At 46.3% G+C, this 19,903-nt stretch overlaps 1 long non-coding RNA gene across 2 annotated transcripts; it reads right to left on the reverse strand.

The window, feature by feature from the left end:
- Positions 1-3,498: 3,498 nt before the first annotated feature.
- On the reverse strand, positions 3,499-10,569 carry LOC134485627 (uncharacterized). Of its 2 annotated transcripts, XR_010063829.1 has the most exons (3): positions 9,536-10,106; positions 5,553-8,742; positions 3,499-5,437 (listed from the first exon to the last, which is right to left on the reverse strand). It is a non-coding gene; the product is annotated as an uncharacterized LOC134485627 (long non-coding RNA). The 2 variants fall into 2 exon arrangements; XR_010063828.1 differs by having other exon boundaries at positions 3,499-8,742; positions 9,536-10,569.
- Positions 10,570-19,903: the final 9,334 nt, after the last annotated feature.

Genomic DNA, 19,903 nt, shown 5'->3' on the forward strand with positions numbered 1-19,903 from the left:
CTGTTCCTCATGCATTGTGGAGTAGATATGGATGGGTCCTGAGGCTGGACTGCCAGTCAGGCAGCCCCAGCAATCCTCCTGTCGCCACTCCTCACACCACTGAAGTGACAAGTGCTTGTGACCACGTCCAAGTTTTATGTGAGTTCTGGGAATTCCCACTCAGATCCCCAAGCTCGAGCAGCCCCAGCTCCTGGACTGATTTCTTTACTGGAAATTGGTTACTGTTTTGCTCTGATTGATGCTTGCTGTATTCTGTCAGGTGACTGGGTTCATGGCTAACAGAGTGGGACCATTCTGAAAAGCGTCATTAGTAGTAGGTGCCAGTCCCAGCAAGGGAGGGCATTTTGATGCAGAGGTTTGGAGAGCTAAGAGCAGTCAGACATGTATCTGAAAGCCCACTAGATGGCATGAGTCACTCCTCCATGCTTGCATTGTAAAAGAGCCTTTAAACAGTTACTTTAATTGTACACAATTATGGGGCACGTTGAATACTTTAAAATGTATATATGATGTATATTGATCATACAAGGAGAATTAACATTTTCAAATTTTCTATGAAAATAACAATGGTGGCCATCTGTGGGGTATGTGGTGAGCAAGTTACACAAGTGACATAGATGAATTTCACATGCCAGGTCATTTTAAGCAGCAGACTTAAAGCTACACCCAAGCTTTTAGTCACTGAGAGATGCTTTTACACGGTACTCATGGGCATCAAAAACATGGGTTCTGCTCTCCTCCTAGTCTTAATTACCAGTATTAACTCTCAGATCATACATCAATTACACACATTGACGTAAAGGTTTTAAAGGAAGGTTATGGCTGCTGGTGATAGCAGGGTTAGAAATTCTTGCTGAAACTAGGGCAGAGAGCTGGTACAGTGGTACAAAGAGTCGTTGGAGTGGAGATGAGACATAACAGAAAAGCTTTGCATGATGATTTACAATTAACTCTAAAAAAAGATATTAAGTCACCCAAGCTCAGAGCTGCCTTAGTTCCAGACACAGAAACTGGCTGCTCATCCGTCACCCCCCAGAATAGCATTTCGTAAGACATGCACTGAGGGAAGACTCCCTGGGCCCACTGAGTCAGAATCTCCTAGGAATGGACGGACAGACAGGAAGAAGGCAGTGTTTGAACATATGTGTATTTATACGCTTCATGGTCTCACATAATCAGTTTCTTTAATTTATATGAGTACACTGTAGGTGTCTTCAGACACATCAGACGAGGCCATCGGGTACCATTACAGATGGTTGTGAGCCACCATGTGGGTGCTGGGATTTGAACTCAGGACCTCTTAAAGAGTTGTCAGTGCTCTTAACCACTGAGCCATCTCTCCAGTCCTCACTTAATTGAGTTAAGAAGTCTATGAGAACCATTTTACCAAGGCAGAGATCCAGGCTCAGAAATGTCAATTAACTACCTCATGATCACACAGCTTGAAAACAGAAAGTGATCCTTTCACTGGTATCCACTAACAGTCCGTGCCCTGTCTTCCCTTCATTCTCCCCCACTGCACCCTGCAGTGCCAACTCACATAGCATAGTACAGCTGCCCTCCCTACAGGACTTGTTACACACTGAACTAACTCCTTCACATATTTATTACTTCCCAAGCTTCGTGGCTCTAGAAAATACATGAGCTTTCCCATTTCACCCCTAGGTCCTCTTGCTGTTTAAGTTGTTGTTCAAAAGGCTTAGGGGAAGCCTGAACCTGAAACTGGGAAATATGGTCTCCATGACAGGCCTGAAGAAACGATCCCGCCTCTGTGACCTTTGCCCCTTGTAATGCAGTCTCTGCACATGTTCATTTTGTTAAACCAATTACAGGAGCACAGAGTGAGCCGATCTTACACAAAACAGGTCCTCCTAAAAGCCAGATCTGCATCCGTGGCAAAAGCATACTTTTCCCACAGCCGGCACTGCATAGCTCCTTCCCACAGCAGCTCCTAAAGCCCTGAAGAAACCTGTTAGGTTACTAGTGGTTTTTCTCCGCACTATGAGATAAGACCTGGCAAGAAATAACTTTGACAAAAAGTTTTACCTTCCAGTTTACAGGGGACACAATTCATAGCGGTGGAAAAGCAAGGCAGCCAGATCCTGAGGGCACTGGTCACAGTTGTTGTGCTGCTATTGTTGTTGTGTTGTTGTTCCTTTCCCCCTTTTTATTTAATTACATCTAGCAGCCCAGTTCATGGTCCAGCACCACCCATATTCAGGGGAGGTGTATTCTAAAGTCCCTTGAAATGCCAAGACCCTCTCAACAAGAGCATTTTCCAGGGAATCTTAAATCTGGGCAGGCTGGCCACAAGGATGACCTAACACGAAGCTCTTTATCTCCTCTGTGGTAAGGGAGAAGAAGCTCTCAAGAGCAAGTGAAGCAGACAAAACATAGGCCAGCGAGCTCCCTGCAGGTGAGCCCACAGTGAGAAGGGGCAGCAGGAAGGCACCAGCCACCAACAGCCAGAGCAGGAAGCTGACTTGTCTCTGCGGTTTTCAGTTCCTGGGGGGGGGGGGTGCCCATCACACATACTACAATGAAGGAAGAGCCATTTTCATGTCAGCTCCATCATTCTGTCACTCCGTCGTGTATTTGCTGCATTTCCAGCCTCATCATCAATCATAATCATCACTTCACATCTATCCAACTCCAGGCTTCACCTCATTAGAGACCTTAGGCTCAATGGAAGGAAGCCTCAAACCAAAAACCTACTGCCGGGTTCTGTAACCCATCTGGCTTTCAAACTGCAGTAATGAAAGTCAGGTAAAGTCTTGGGAAGCATAATGAAGATACTTTCCATATACTTATAGAATCAAACACACGGTTATATTTAAATATCTGCAAGTAAGTAACAACGAGTTCGGTCATGGCTGCAACGGCGTGGAACTTGGCCACATCTGCATAGAACGTGCACCCTTGAGCAGGACTCCAACCTTCCCATGTTCAGGGGAGCATTCTGGTCTGACTTCCACAAGCAAGCACTCTGCAAGCCCGCCTGGAGCCCGACGCACTGCCACCGCCTGGTCAGGGGGAGAACTGCAGCTCGGAGGACGGAGGGTCTTGGGCAAATCCTCACAGGCTGGGAAGAACTACCCTAGAATTAGAGAGAATCACGTGGAGAGCAGGCCTGTCTTCCATTCCAGAACCTTGACCTGACTTTGTGCATCCTCAGAGATCTCCCATGGATATACAGAGACCCCGGCATGGGGGTCCGGGACACATCGTCTCCGAGTTCCCAGCCATGCTACGCAGGCATATCTAGCATGGCTGTATTTATAAAGCAAAATCTGGGGTGCTCTCTTCCACTGCCGAGTTGATTGATGGTAAGAGAACACTGTCTGACGGTTCCTGAAGAGGCTGCAACCTATCCTGCACGTGCAGACTGTGGGCCTCCTACTCCAGTCCCGAGGATGTGCTTGAAAGACCCCCAGACTTGGGGAGACTCTCGCTCCAGTCACGGGTTGAGGTACCCCCAGGAAACACGAGAAGCCGGTCTTGATGTAATCAACAAGAGGCAGTTTTATTTACGAGATCTCGGGCTGACACGTATCTCACACAGGAGATTGAGTCAAGCCCCGAGCCTCTCTAGGCAGGAGCTTATATAGGGAAAACCAGGGGTTTCGTGTGAATACACATAATTGGCTAATACAAAGGGTGCACAGTTACTTTTGGCACGGAGTTACATCAACAAAGCATATGTGTAATCTAGCATCTCAGCAATGTGGGCAGGGCAACTCATCTCACTGCAGCAGGGGGATGACCCATCCTCAGGGAGTGAAGGAAGGGGAGGGGGTGGCTCCAGATGGCCAGTGTCCTTGGGAGTTGATAGTTGGGCCAGTGAGCCCTATCTCAAATTCTCTCAGGCATGTCTGGACTTTGTTCATGACTAACTTTTAGAAATTTTAACCCTTCATTCCCCTCTACTCCTTGTGAATAGTCCTAATCTTAGGACTACGAGTCTAGCGTCTAGAGGCTCTTCACCCCGTATAGCCCGATACAGCCCGATACTGTTGTCTCAACATAAGGACATGTATAGCACTAATCCGCTCCCTGACAAAAGCTAGAAGGCGATTAATGATGTAGGGCCCAAAGGTGAGCAAAAGGAGGAGGATAATCAAGGGACCAGCTAAGACTGACAGCAGGGTGGTAAGCCATGGGGACCTATCGAACCAGCTTTGAAACCAGTTATCAGTGGTTTCTCGTTCTCGTCGTCTCTTGTCCAGCCTCTCCCTAAGTTTAGCCATAGAATCTTTAATGGTCCCGGAGTGATCGAGGTAAAAACAACATTCTTCTCTCAAAGCAGCACATAGCCCTCTTTCTTTAAGGAATATCAGGTCTAATCTTCTCCTATTTTGAAGGACTACCTCTGAGAGGGAGGTTAGGTATTCTTGGAGGTCAGCTAAAAAGTCTTTAGGATTCCAATCTGAACACTATCTAAACCTATACACCAAGGTCATGACTATCTTAGAACTTTTAAACTTATGGTCCCTGAGGCACAGTCCCAAGAAGTGTTAGGAGTATTAACATATGTAATGTTACATCATTTGTAATAGAAATCAAGCCTATCTCTATATTTTTCTCGATGGAACCCAGGGCAAACATGAAATTCTTGTTTCTAAAGCACACTCCTCAAGTGAGCATTATAGCAACATCCCAGTCACGTCTCTGATGTATCCACTTATCTGATGTGCAAGTCTAGGGAGCTTTTTGAAGATCTGAGTGTCCCTCTAGGTCCCAGCTCTCAGCCCCAACAGCTAGTATGCGGCTGGTGAGGGCTGAGACTTGATGGCTGTCAGGGTGGTCAGCAGCACCAGGTACGGTCCTTTCCAGCGAGGCTCGAGTGTCTGGGCTCCGTGTCATTGTATGTACCTACAGTCTCCGACCTGGAACGGATGAGATGTCTCGGGGGTCCCCAGGGCATAGGCTGCTGCCAGCTGTGAGCAGATTTCTTTCTGTATCACCTGTAGGTCTTTTAGCCTGACACATAAATCATTATTACTATGACATGTTGGTTCAGTAACATCATCTAATACAGTCAGAGGATCTGAGGCCCCATATAAGATCTCAAAGGGGGTAAAGCTGAATCTGGAAGGGATATTTCTTGCTCTGAAGAGAGTGAGAGGGAAGGAGTGTCACCCAGTCTGCGCCAGTCTCCATGGTCAATTTAATTTGGTCAGGGTCTCTTTTAGAGTTTTATTTATTTACTCTACCTGTCCTGAACTTTGAGGTCTGTAAATATAATGTAATTTTTAATCAACCTCTAAATACTTGGCCACACCCTGGCTTACCTTGGCAACGAAAGTAGGGCCATTGTCTGACCAGATTACCTTGGGCATTCCAAATCGGGGGAAAGATTTCTTCCAGTATCTTCTTGATGATTGTAGAGGCCGTCTCTTAGTCCAATCCCAGTTCCCAGTGGCTGTCTCTTGTAGGCCTGTAACCAGGATAGGCTCCTGCATAGCCATTTTCTGAGCCACTTTATCTGCTTTGTTACTGTCCTATGCCACTGAATCTTCCTTCTGATATCCTGAGCAACGAATAGTACTCACAGTTGTTGGCTTCACCAGGGCATCCAAGAGATGGTAAAGGCATCTGCAGCGCTGATGTGCTGGGGGGTAGAAGTTCAGCCATCCCAGATGACATTGTGTTGTCCACCACGGCAGCACCCACTTATCTCTGACCTTCATGAAGAGAACTGTTCCCGTCTGTGGACAAGGTCCTCGGCTTTCAGCAGGGGTCAATCAGCCAGTCGCAGAGGTCTTTCCTCCACCCATGGGCTTCTGCCAGTGCTTGACACTTGTGCTGTGGTGGCTCCAGGTCAGGATTGGGCAGCAAGGTGACCAGATTGCCCCCAACAGGTGGAGAATCTAGTCCATGTCAGCTGATCAGTGATCCCATCCTCTGGGACATTTCATTTAAAGGCAAAACATCAGCCACTCTACCGCAGTTTAAGTCCTGGATTGGGTGATAATTGTCAGAGCCCGGCTGGCAGGAATGATGTGTTCCAGGCAGAACGGCACTAAGCCACACACACACATCTCCCAGCATCAGGTACTGGTGCACTGAGACAGGTCTTAAGCTCCACATACACAGTCTGTAGATATGCATACACATGGCCTCACCCAGTCATTTTAGCCCACACAAGCCATTTTGGAGAGCAATTTTCTCATGAGCAAGGGATAGGGGCAGTCAGGGATGACCATGAACTAGTGGGTGGGTTACCCGGCCCACGCCAAGGTCCACTGTTCTTCGGGCAGTCCATAAGTATTGTTCGTTGCCAGTAGCCCCTTGCACTCAAGGTCTTTGGATATTGACCCACTGGGGGGGGGGGGCATAGGAGCACAGAGCATTGGGTCCCTGTATCCACACTTCCCTTCTATCTCTGTACATAGCCAGCACTCTAGGACCAAGAAGCTCTCCAGTGGCCCCTCTTGTTCTTTCTTGGGCAGTCCCTGACCCAGTGTCCTTTTTCTTCGTATTAGGCACACCGATCTTTAGCCAGGAATTCTCTTCTGTTGCCAGGTACTATCTTCCTAGGTTCCCTAACTACTGTGGCCAGTATATGTTCCTCTCTTGTCTCTTTCTCTTCCTCAGTCTCTCTGTCTGTATCTTCTTCTACAGCTATTAGTTGCTGTCTACTTTTGTGCACCGACCCTGAACCATATATCAACCTTATTTTCTCTGCAACTTACAACAACTCTCTCAGTGACTTAGCTTAACCCTTCAAGTTTCTGTAACTTTTTCTTTATATCTTTTTCTTACTTTAGCCAAATTGGTGGGGCATTTTCTAGCCCCTCTGAGACCCACCCTTGGAGCCTGGTGGCAGACCTGGCACTCCCTACCTTTAGGCGTTTTGAAGTCAACAGGCAGAAGTGAGGGCCTTCCATCCGTGTCTGGAACATTTTTTCTGGCCTCTAGTAGGATTCCATCTTTCCTCGGTGGTAAAGAAGACCTGTAACAGTTACTAACAAGCATCTCAAATGGGATGGTGAGAAAACAAGGGAATCTTGAGAATAGAGGTCCACTGAAGAGGACAAATAGCATTTAGTCACACAGCTAAACCAGGAGGCCTTCTTGGGACAAAAAGGCCGTTGTAGAAATAAGCACAAGCTTTGTTCCTGTGAAACAGAAAGGCAAGCAGAGAGGCAGCTGATCTGTTATCGACTATCTCTCTGGACTTAGATTTTACTTAAGAAGTACCTCCCTTCAGTGTCAGCTCAGTGGCTCTGTCTCTCAATAAACCCAGCCTCTGAAGGACACTAGGCTTCTAGTAAGAACTAATAACAAAAGGATGGAGAGAGGGTTAGAACCTGGGTGTTAGATACTAAGTGTCTGACAAAAGAATTGTAACCAGTTCACCTGGGACTTTCAGGACCTCAGTAGCAGCCCTTTACCAAACTGTCTCAGTGGGCTAAAGGCCCATGGAAAAGAAAACATTAATCCTGACCTTGGCCACAGCCAAAGACTGAATTCTAAATTTTGACTGGCAAAACAAAGTTCTTCACAGTTTGTTGCAGATTCTTTGAAACTATTTTAGGGGCTTCTCTGCCCCCCAACCTGGGGCATTTTGACCACAGGGGCAGGAACTGGCTGCTGTGGGGATAGGATCAAAGGCACTCTCCATGTCAATGATGACTAACAGGGAAGGTTACTTAATGTTGGAGATCAATTCCTCTCTTGGAATAGGGCCAGCAGATAAGGCAGGCTCCCTTAAAGAACTTCTCTTAATGAACACTCTCCTTTTGTGAGCAAGTGTTGAAGGTCTGGCCACTGAAGGCAGCAACTGGAATTTTTTTTTTCAGGGCCAAAATACAACCACTAACTCTACGCTATCTTTGTTGTCAAAGCGCCAACCCCAGCCAGCCTCCTTACCTTGAAACTCCTCTTGCACTGACTTGGCCAGAGCTGCGCTGCTGCCCACGCGCAGCCTGTAGCTTGCTAGTAGGCCTGCATGCTTGCCACCCTCAGCCCCTACATTTTCCTACTCTGTGTTGTCCCTTCCTTAGAAGCTGTGAATGTTTAAGCCACAGGGAGAATTTTTCTTCAGGATCTAAGGTAAAGCTTTCAGGTTCTTGTTAATGCCTGCTTCAGATGGATCACTCGCTAACCTGGAGTCCTTCATACACAACGGTTAACAGCAGCTGGGCTGGACAATGGGAGTAAAGAGAGGGGCAGCTCTCCTTGGGGAGAAGGCTCAAGAGAGAAAGATAAAACTCCCCGGCAGAAAACAATTTCTCTCAAGCAAATTATTTTTAACTTTTAAATTAAGCACCAAGAGGACCAAGTAAAACTCCTTGACAAACAAAGCAAACAGTTTCATGATTTCAAACACAGTCGTCAGTCCAAGATTTCAAACACAGTTGTCAGTCCAAGTCCAAAAACGAAACAAAAGCCAAAAAGACACTGGACAATACCACAGAAAAGAAACCAGACAAACAAGACCAAGACAAAACATCCTATAACCAATTTCCACAGATGCCTGGTACCTTCAGTACCTGGCCCAAACTGCAGCTTAACCTTAGCTGCTTCTGGGATACCAAACACAGAAACAGAATACAGACAACAGACACTAACACATCTAAGCACACTTGTCCATGCCTATACTTAAATAGGCAGCTGAATACGACCTCCGAAGTCAAGTCACAGTCAGATCTCTTTGACTGTCACCTGCCGGGTCCTCCCGACAAAAGTCGGCTCGTGGGACATCTCCCAGAGCTGGGGCGTCCTCACTTCCGCTATCTAAAAAAAGAACAAAAAGAAAACAGCTATTCGAAGTAGAAACCCAGTACCTACTCACAGGCGTCTGTCCGGGGTGGGAAGCCCTTCCACCCAAGCACACTTAAATACGGGGTAGGAAGCCCATCTACCCAAGTTACTTAAAAACAACGGGGTGGGAAGCCCATCCACCCGAGTGCACTCAAAAACAACGGGGTGGGAAGCCCATCCACCCGAGTGCACTCAAAAACAACAGAGTGGGAAGCCCATCCACCCGAGTGCACTCAAAAACAACGGGGTGGGAAGCCCATCCACCCGAGTGCACTCAACAACAACGGGGTGGGAAGCCCATCCACCCGAGTGCACTCAAAAACAACAGAGTGGGAAGCCCATCCACCCGAGTGCACTCAACAACAACGGGGTGGGAAGCCCATCCACCCGAGTGCACTCAAAAACAACGGGGTGGGAAGCCCATCCACCCGAGTGCACTCAAAAACAACGGGGTGGGAAGCCCATCCACCCGAGTGCACTCAAAAACAACGGGGTGGGAAGCCCATCCACCCCACCCGAGTGCACTCAAAAACAACGGGGTGGGAAGCCCATCCACCCCACCCGAGTGCACTCAAAAACAACGGGGTGGGAAGCCCATCCACCCGAGTGCACTCAAAAACAACAGAGTGGGAAGTCTTCTTCTGCCCAGACAGTGCACCAAGACCTTAAACCAGTACTGAAAAACACAGACTACAGGACTTAATTCATACACACACTACTCTCACACTCACACAGCGGCCGCTTTCCAGCACTCACACTAACGTACCTCCAAGAGGCATTCGGATCTCCGGGGGTTACGCTCCTATCCCGGACGAGCCCCCAATGAAAGACCCCCAGACTTGGGGAGACTCTCGCTCCAGTCACGGGTTGAGGTACCCCCAGGAAACACGAGAAGCCGGTCTTGATGTAATCAACAAGAGGCAGTTTTATTTACGAGATCTCGGGCTGACACGTATCTCACACAGGAGATTGAGTCAAGCCCCGAGCCTCTCTAGGCAGGAGCTTATATAGGGAAAACCAGGGGTTTCGTGTGAATACACATAATTGGCTAATACAAAGGGTGCACAGTTACTTTTGGCACGGAGTTACATCAACAAAGCATATGTGTAATCTAGCATCTCAGCAATGTGGGCAGGGCAACTCATCTCACTGCAGCAGGGGGATGACCCATCCTCAGGGAGTGAAGGAAGGGGAGGGGGTGGCTCCAGATGGCCAGTGTCCTTGGGAGTTGATAGTTGGGCCAGTGAGCCCTATCTCAAATTCTCTCAGGCATGTCTGGACTTTGTTCATGACTAACTTTTAGAAATTTTAACCCTTCATGCTCACCGGCTGCCACCAGTGGATAAGGAGGCTAATTGTCACTAGGAGGTTCTGTGCTCTGTAGGTGCAAAGGACAGTGGCAAGAAGGGAATCAAGGGACAGTATAGAGCATCCTTTGGCAGGGGTTGCTCAGAATGGAACTGCTGTCCTGTCCAAGGCCCTTTGTGTTCTTTCCAAGACCCTGCGTGCAGGCACCGGTGCTGTCCAAAGCACCTGCATGCTCACAAGCCTCCTCACGGGCTGCCCTGGGCTGCTGCACAGGTTGGTGACCTGGAGGTGCTTGCTGGTCTACACTTTGGAACTTCAGAAACCCACTTGGTAATGCTCGAGGTTCTCCCAAGTAAAAGGACGCTGTGTTTGAATGTCCAGTCTTTTCCAAACCTTATGGGAAACTAATCCTCAGTGCAAGAAGAGTTTTGGAGTTGGGGGCTTTAGTTAGGGATCCTGGTGTGGATTAGTGTCCTGGGGAAGGGGCTTAAATTCTACCATGTAATGACATCTAGACTTCTCCTTGACCTTGGTTTCTCAACCTCCAGAACCTGAAAGAAATGTAACTTTGTTATTCATAAATAACCTAGTATGAAGATTAGTCTTCATTTTTAACATTAGAGCAATTCTCAGCCTATGGGTTGCCACCTCTTCAAGAGTTGCAAAGCACATATCCAACATATCAGATATTTACAGTACTATTCATAAAAGTAGCAAAATTACAGTTATGGAGTTGCAGCGAAATAATTTTATGGCTGGGGGTTACCACAACATGAGGATTAAAGGTTTGCAGCATTAGGAAGGTTGGGAGCCATTGCTCTAGAAGATTCTGAGTCAGCAGAGAACATACCCTTTTGTATGTCTATGGAGACTTTCCAGAAAGGCTTAACTGAGGAAACACCCTGAATGTGAGTCCCATTCCACAAGCTGGGTCACCACACTGATAGCGTCAGAGAATGTGAGCTGAGTACACACTTGTATCCCCCTCTGCTTGCTGACTTCCAAAGCAGTGTGTCCAGCTGCCTGTGACTCCTGCAGCCACAGTGAACTGACTGTCGCCAGAAACCATGAGCCAAAATTAAACCCTTCCTTAAGACACTTTTGTGATAGGGACACACACACACACACACACACACACACACACACGCACGCACGCACGCACGCACGCACGCACGCACGCGCGCGCGATTCATCAAGCCAAATTATATTCTTACTAAATGCCAGATGGACTGAAACAAAGGGTTGGTGCTATTCTGGATGGAACAGAAAGCACCTATTACCACAACTGCAGTTGTAGACTTCCACATCTGTGGATATTTCACCTGCCCCAGGTGCTCCCTCACTTGCTTCTTGAGATTTATAAACTTTCTGAAGTTCTGAAGTAACTCTTATATCTAAACACAAATGTCAGAAATGCAGGTTTTCAACAAGTTCAATAAAGGTATAAAATCACTTTACCCCCAAATTACACATTAAACTCTGGAGTGGGTCAGTGGTAGAGCCCTTGCTTAACATCAGTAAGGTCCTGGGCTTGATCCTTAGTTCCATAATAAAAAACAGATAAACTACTGATTCCCAAAATTGACAGCAAATCTAACCAGAGAGGTCCTAAAATCTATAAACGGGGCTTAGTAGCACACACCTTTAATACTAGCACTTGTGGGGGGCGGGGGGCAGGGGCAGGTGGATCTCTGTAAGTTCAAGGCTATCCTGGTCTAGTGAGAGAGTTCCTGGACAGCCAGAGCTGCATAGAGAGATCCTGTCTTGAAAAATAAAATAACAACAAATTTTCCATAAACCCTAAATGTTAATGTTAGTCAGATGTTAGTGTTTTTGCAAGTATCCAGGTGGTTCCAGTCCGGAGGGAGGACGAAGGTGACCAACAGACTAACTGCCTTAGGCTTCTGGCTGGGGTGTGGGCCCATGAGCCTCACTGTGCACAGACTGCTTCTCTCTATTTTTCGGTGTAATTGTTCTGTGATCTTTCCTGTGAGGTGGTAGGTATCCCAGCACCTGGCCCCAGTCCAGTGCACACTGAACCTCTGGGCACGAAGACAGAAAAGCAGCCGCATGCTGAAGTTGCAGTCATACCTAAAACAGGAAAATCATGAATTCCACAGAAGCTTGGGCCACACAGCGAAACTCTTCCTCAAAATCACTACTTTGGGGGGTTCATGAGATGGCTTAATAAGTAAAGGAAATTACAACCAAGGCTCACAACCTACGTTTTATCTCTGGACCCACAGAGGGAGCAGAGAACTGATTTCTACAAGTTGACCTCTAACCCCTGTGTATGTGTAAACACACATCTAAACCGCAGATTAGTGCAACAAGAAGTCACCAATGTTTGTTATTTGACTGGACAGTAGCAACAAAAATTAAATAAATAACAACTAGCCAACCATGAGACCAGCAGGAAAACAACCCTTACCCTGCTATGTACTTTGTTGCTAGACTGTGTTGGCACATAGGTCAGGGGTGCCAAATGCATTCTGGGTTTTTGTTTGTTTGATTTGGTTTTGCCTTTATAATGCCAAAGATTTGAGAGTTACTGTTAACAGTGTTATATGTCACTAGCCTCCTGACTTTTGTAGATTTCACTTCTGTGGGCTGTGTTGATAATGGTTGCTTAGACTACTGTTTTAGGGATCTACTTTTGTTGAAAATATATGTACTCAGGGCTGGAAAGATGGTTCAGCAGTTAAGAGCACTGACTGCTCTTCCAGAGGTCCTGAGTTCAAATCCCAGCAGCCACATGGTGGCTCACAACCATCTGTAATGGGATCCAGTGTCCTCTGGTGTGCATGGTTACTCATAGAGATTAAATAAATAAAATCTCCCACTTCTCTGTCATTTGGCCACTAAACTCCCTTTACTGTTAACAGTGACTCTCAAGTCTTTGACATTATAAATGCAAAACCAAACCAACCAAACAAAAACAAAACCCAGAATGCATGCATTTGGCACCCCTGACCTATGAGCTATCACAGTCTAGCAATAAAGTACACAGTAGGGTAAGGGTTGTTTCCCTGCTGGCTTCATGGATGGCTAGAAGTTGTTAACTTTTTTACCAGCCTGAAACACACACACACACACACACACACACACACACACACACACACACACACCCCAAAACGAAAAACAAACAAACAAACAAAAACTGGCAAAATCCATAATTTTAAGTACAGTTTATATTTACTAGCACTGAGAAGCTTTAAAAAGTGGTTCTTTGGAGCTGGAGAGCTGGCTCCCAGAGGTCCTGAGTTCAATTCCCAGTAACCACATGGTGGCTCACAACCATCTGTAATGAGATCTGATGCCCTCTTCTGGTGTGTCTGAAGACCGCAACAGTGTAGTCATACATAAAATAAATTATAAATCCTTTTTTTAAAAAATGTGGTTTTTTGAACATTTCTTAGTTGATAACTATCTGTATTTAAAGGTTATAAATCAAGCCTATAATGAAATAAGTCTGATCTTCTGCCTTAATAAATATTCCTATACGATGCTGTGGAAGATAAGGGCAAGGCAGTCTCAGAGCCCAGGGAACCCTCTGTTCTATCAGGAGCATCAGCCCAGCAGGCTCAGGAACCTTCGAGTTGGACTATCAGAATACGTCTGTGCTCAGGGACTTGCTGCAGAAGTGTGGACCACCAGGTTCTCAGGTTCAGTCTACTGGTACACACCGTTAAACAAGTGCCTACGGTCTTCCTGTAAAACAAATGCTTGCAAAGTTAAAAATAAAAATGCATACTCGGTTTCAAATTATTGTCATTTTCATGTCAGTAAGCAAATAAATCAGCAAACCATTTAGATTGGGAAATAAGCAGAATACCCTTTTTGTAAATGGAACTCTTCCCTCTTCTTTCTCTATGTCTTCTTTTCAAATCTACTGACTTGGTTTAATTTTTTAAAGTGCTTTTTTCAACTAGCTTTCAAATAAATTATTTACCCCTTGAAGACGTTTTAAACAAGACTAATGTAAGTAATCCCTGAGGAATTTATAACACAAAATAAAAGTCTCCCCCTTTTTAAACAAAACTACAGACATTTGAGGAAAGAATTAATGGAGAAATGATTTCAAATTTCAGTTTCCAAGGAGAAGAAATATGTACAAGACAGCCACAATAGAAAGATCCTCCTGCAGGCAGCAGTCAGATCTCCAGTGTGTGCCTACTGTAAGAGCGTCTACTAACTCCGGAGCACAGCTATACAGAAGAACCTAAGGCATGCTGGGTAAGAAAAGGACTCACAGCAACATGTCACACAGTGTGCTAAGTGACTGTGCTACATGAAGGCGTTAGCTGAGGAGCTTTAGAAAGCAAGATGTATGTCTTAGGGTTTTACTGCTGTGAACAGACGCCATGACCAAGGCAACTCTTTTTTTTTCAACTCTTATAAGGATGTTTAATTGGGGCTGGCTTACAGGTTCAGAGGTTCAGTCCATTATCAACAAGGTAGGAGCATGGCAGCATCCAGGCAGGCATGGGGCTGGAGGAGCTGAGAGTTCTACATCTTCATCTGAAGGCTGCTAGTGGAAGACTCACTTCCAGGCAGCTAGGACTAGGAATTTAAAGCCCACTCCCACAGAATCACATCTACTCCAACTAGGCCACACCTATTCCAACCTTTTAATAGTGCCACTCCCTGAACCAAGCATATACAAACCATCACAATGTATCAGCAAGCTTAAATCACAGACACACACTCACACACACACACACACTCATTCACAAACACACATTCTCACGCATACCTACACACTTATATAAATACATATACACACTCATGAAACTCTCACACACACACTCTCAACACATACCCAAACTCATGTACATTCAGTCACTCTCACACACACACTCACATACAAATGCTCATACACACATGCACCCTCTTACACACATGCACACTCTCACACACATGCACACTGTCACACATATACACACTCTCACACACATACACACTCTCACACACACCCCTTTTCAGTTTTAAGTTTGTTGCAGGGTTAGGGATTGAGCTGGGGTCTTGCACAGGCCAGGCAAGCCCCATTCTACTCACTCACATCTGTCGCTACACAATGACATCTTATTTTATGGCCAATGACAAACAGGAAAAAAATAGCTGGAATTTTTCAGGCTCATGAAACAAAAATGGAAAACTTTGCATTTTTGTTCCGGAGATGGAGACATTGCTAACAAAGGGGTTAGCATGGGAGGGACAGCAGAATGTCACAGAGCAAGTCTGCAGAACAGGAAGCTGGGCTCTACCTGCAAGAAATGTTTATTTCATTGTTAAATCCTGGACCCCTAACAGGAGGATCCCTTCTGATGCTTTTTCTCTTGGAACAGGCCACTGAGGGTGCTGTCTAGAACTGGTCTTGTTTTCCCACCTATGCACTCCCCGTTCCCAAGTGACAGAGTGACAGAGTGACAGAGGGCCTGCCGGGATCTGAACCCCTCTGCTCTGCTTCACTGTTGAGAAACTAAAGCTTTTGTTCTCACTTCAAGTCCCCACTCACAGCTTCCTCATGGTCACTCCTGAGGGCCTCTCGCTGTCTGGGACACATACTGAAGCCTTGTCGCAGTCATTTGGGTCAGCAGAATTCATAAATGAAACTAAAGGTTTTCCAGTCAATTCCATGCTCCATTCTTCAATTCCTCTGACTCCGCTCCTAGATTTTAGGAGCCCATGGGGAAGGGGTGCTTCTCCAGCTCAGTTGAAGGGAACTGAAGGCAGCTAGGCTCCCACGCTCCATCTCTATGGAAAAGCCTTGGGTGATCCGAGATGTAGAACCGAGCTTTAGTCAGACAGGGGTCATGCCTTCTGCTTTCAGCAGCTTCCCCGATTCATGTTTCCGAGGTCCTCCTCCCTGGGTTCACGTTTTAGGAGTCCTGTCACTGGAATCAATAGGGAACCGCAGCAGGGACACATCACATTTTGGCATGCTTCTTAGAAATACGCAGTACAAGTTAGCTCTTAGAGTTAGCTGTCCCATCCCACCTCTAGGGAAAGACATCTTACCAAAACCCAGCTGCAGCATCGCTGTCAGAGGCACAGGCTCAGAGCCAGGGAGAAGACTCTGCTGGTAAAGTGTTTGCCATGAAAGCAGGAGGGCTCGACTTCCGATTCTCAATACCCACACAGACACTTGCAAACCGGTGAGCTCCAGGTTTAGTGAGAGATACTCACTAATAATAAGGTGGAGAGTGACTGAGAAGGACACTCAGTGCTAGCCTCTGCCTCCACACATGTACACACATGAGTACGTAAGCATGTACACACATATATAACATACACATTTGAGATTAAAATAAATTATAAGTCCAACATTCCTAGAGTCAGTCCTTGAACCTTGAACCTTACTAGTTTAGACTCCTCTATTTCTCAAAATGTCCCCTATGGAATCCCAGAATCAATCTCTCTCTCTCTCTCTCTCTCTCTCTCTCTCTCTCTCTCTCTCTCTCTCTCTCTCTCTCTCTCCTCACTGTCTGCAACCTTCAAACAAGTTTTTCAAAAGCTTTAACTCCTTTCCTTGGTGCTTGAAGTACTCCCTCACATCCACAGAGGGCCACGGCCTCTTATTTCTGAGTCTTTGGCCATCTACCCACTCAGCCTCTGTAATTCCCCTTCCAACACGTTCATACTCTAGTGAGAAAAGCACAATGGTGTGTACCAGTTGGTATAAGACCTTAGGACCATCAACCAGACTGTGGTCCCTGTATACCGTTGTACTAAACCCCTGTATCCTCTTGCGAGATGCCCATGGGGATTTTCTGGTTACAGTCCTAGACCCACACGATGTTTCTTTCTGTATCTCAGAACTTCCTGGCTCCAGCTTGCCTTTGGGGAACACAACCCCAATTCTCAGGTTATTCAGTAGATGACTATCCTGCCCCATGGTTCCTGAGTCAGCCCCCATCTATTTGGCCTGGAAGAAGGATTCTTCACCTTCATAGCTTGTTTTCAGTGGCATCCTCCTCCAATGGGTAAATGATCCACTCATCTGCAGCCCAGACAAGGAAACACCCCAGGAGTCTCACAGAGACTGGCTTCCTATGGCTTTGAAGTCTCCTCACCCAAGGTTAAATATCTTCCTAGAAGGCAAATTCTTGGGACAGGTATTAATCCCAGAGACAAACACACAGACACAAAAAGGCTCTCAGACATGGGCACCTCTGCTGGCAATCATGCCTTTCAGGGAGTGGTAAGGCTGCATCTGCATCCCCCGGCTAACTCAGCTGACCCTTCACATGAGGCTCTCGCTTGACCTTAAAGATAAACCTCTACGCTGACTTCTCATGTACAAAAGGCCCTACAACCTACAGACATACCCTGACCACCAACTCTACCTTGACTTTATCAGACCTAAGAAAGTCCTTCTCTTTGCATGCTCAAAAGGAAAGAAAGATGAGGCTGGAGAGACAGCTCAGAGGTTAAGAGCACTGGCTGCCCTTCCAGAAGTTCTGAGTTCAATTCCCAGCAACTACATGGTGGCTCACAACCATCTGTAATAGGATCTTGTGCCTTCTTCTGGGCTGCAGGCGTACATGTGGGCAGAATGCTGAATACGTAATAAATAAATAAATCTTTAAAAAGGAGGAGGAGGGGAGGAAGAAGAAAAAGAGGAAGACGGAGAAGGAGGAGAAGGAGAAGGAGAAGGAGAAGGAGAAGGAGAAGGAGAAGAAGAAGAAAGAACATTGCTCAAGAATGACCCCCATGTCTTCAAGCTTTGGCTTCAGTTACACTCTCAGTCAAAAAATCCTCCAAGCCAATGTTGGGAGAAGGAATCAATTATGATTACCATACTGGGTGCTAGATACATTTAACTTTAATGCTTTTATGACATCTGAATTCACAAATAACAGCTCCTCCTCATAGAAGGCCCAACTCAGCGTCCGGCTTTATCAAATCCTAAATCTTGCTGCCAGAGCCAACTCCTCCTTCTCCAACAATCCTGCCTGACACTCACTGATACTCACTGACACTCCCTGCCTGACACTCACTGTGAACTGTCAGACCAGGTCTTTGTGACATTCATCTCCCCAATCCTGAGGCTTCTTGGTTCACTGATGGCAGAAGATACATCATGAATGAGGACTGGCTATCTATGCAATTGTCAGTTGTATGGAGGCTACCAGACTTGCCCTCCTGGCAGGTAACACTGCCACATCCGCACAGGAAGCTGGAGTTAATCTGCCTCGCTCGTGCCCTTCGGCTAGGGCCAAATATAAGACTCGATAGTCTGTACCATAGTCTATGCCTCCCATGTGGTTGATAGCCTGGCCTCCACTTAGAAAGAAAGGTAACTGCTAACTGACACAAACCCACTCCCCAAACATGGTCCTGGAATCATAACTTTGTCGGAGGCTATCAAATGCTCAAAGCAGGTAGCAACTGTTTATTACAAGCCTTACCAAGAAGACCAGTGTCCTGTGAGGAATGAAGGCCACCCCAAATGTGGGTTCTAGACACAGTAAAAACAGGAGAAGGCTTGAGCACCAGCAGGCGTGTATTAACTCATTGCTATGGTCTTGGTTGTGGAGATGTGGTCAGTTCTCTCAAACTCTTGACTCTGTGACTTAACCTATGATGGGCTATAACCTGGACTAGGACTCAAACTCTCTCCCAGAAGTTGATTTTCTCATGGTATTTTATCATAGCAACAGAAAAGACATTAAGACTCATTCACCCCAGCACACCAGGAGGAGGCTCCGAGTTGTTTAGCCAAAGGTTTTAGTCACAACCCTTAATATCCCAGTTTTCCCAGTGGAAACTCTGAGCAGCCTCCACTGGTGCAACACCTGAAAGCGAGGTGCTCCTTTCAGAGAGGAAATGTACATTCACATCCCAAAACTTCTGAGGGGTAGGAGATGGCTCAGCTGGTAAAGTGCATGCTGGGACAGAAAGAGCATCTAAGCATAGAGCTCCAGAATCCTAGTTTTAAAAGCTGGGTGTGGTAGTGCACACTGGCAACCAGAGAAGCAGGAGGGTCCCTGGAGCTCACAGTCTTGCCGAACCGGTGAGCTCCAGACTAAGTGACAGACAAACAAACAAACCAACGAATAAATAATTAGCTCTCCACAGAATCTCGGACATCAGCTTCTGGCCTACGCACCCGCACGCGCACGCACGCACGCGCGCACGCACGCGCGCACGCACGCACGCACGCACGCACGCACGCACGCACGCACATGCATGAGGACTCCTGCAACAAGCAAACACATTCCGACATTTTCTCACCCACTCTTTGGAGACGCTCTTTTCCCATACGACTCTATTTCCAGAAGGTTCCTATTTCCACTCATCCTGAGAGGCGCTGCTTTGGTCTAAACTCACTTCCCACTTACCAATTATCATTTCAGTGCTATTTCCTCAGAAGTCAGTTCATGTCGTGCTTTTCATCCTGATGGCTTTTGTTTTTCAGAAGGTGACATTTTTCTTTTCTTTTTGGCTGTCTTCCCAGATTCTCAACCTTCTGAGCTTTTAATCACAAACGTCAGGAAAAAATGAAATCCCTGTAGTAAAGCAAGGCAAAAGAAAAATGGAATCCGTGGTGTAGTCTCTTACCGAGTCACAGCAGCTCCCTAAACCTCGCTGGGAGCTAAGGGAATATAAGACATCTACCTCATTTTACGAATTGCTCATTTAAAAAGCCATTTTCTTTATTAATGTTAATATTATTAGTAGTATTGTTGTTGTTGTTGTTGTTGTATCTAATTACTAATGTGATAAAAGAAATTTCTCAGATATCCTAAATTTAATTGGGAAGGTCTAAGATTGAGGGAGGAAAGGTCAGGAGATTAAACAGTTAACACTGCAGGGTCAC

This window comes from Rattus norvegicus, chromosome 2 (assembly GCF_036323735.1).
Source record: "Rattus norvegicus strain BN/NHsdMcwi chromosome 2, GRCr8, whole genome shotgun sequence".
Taxonomy (NCBI): Eukaryota; Metazoa; Chordata; class Mammalia; order Rodentia; family Muridae; genus Rattus; species Rattus norvegicus.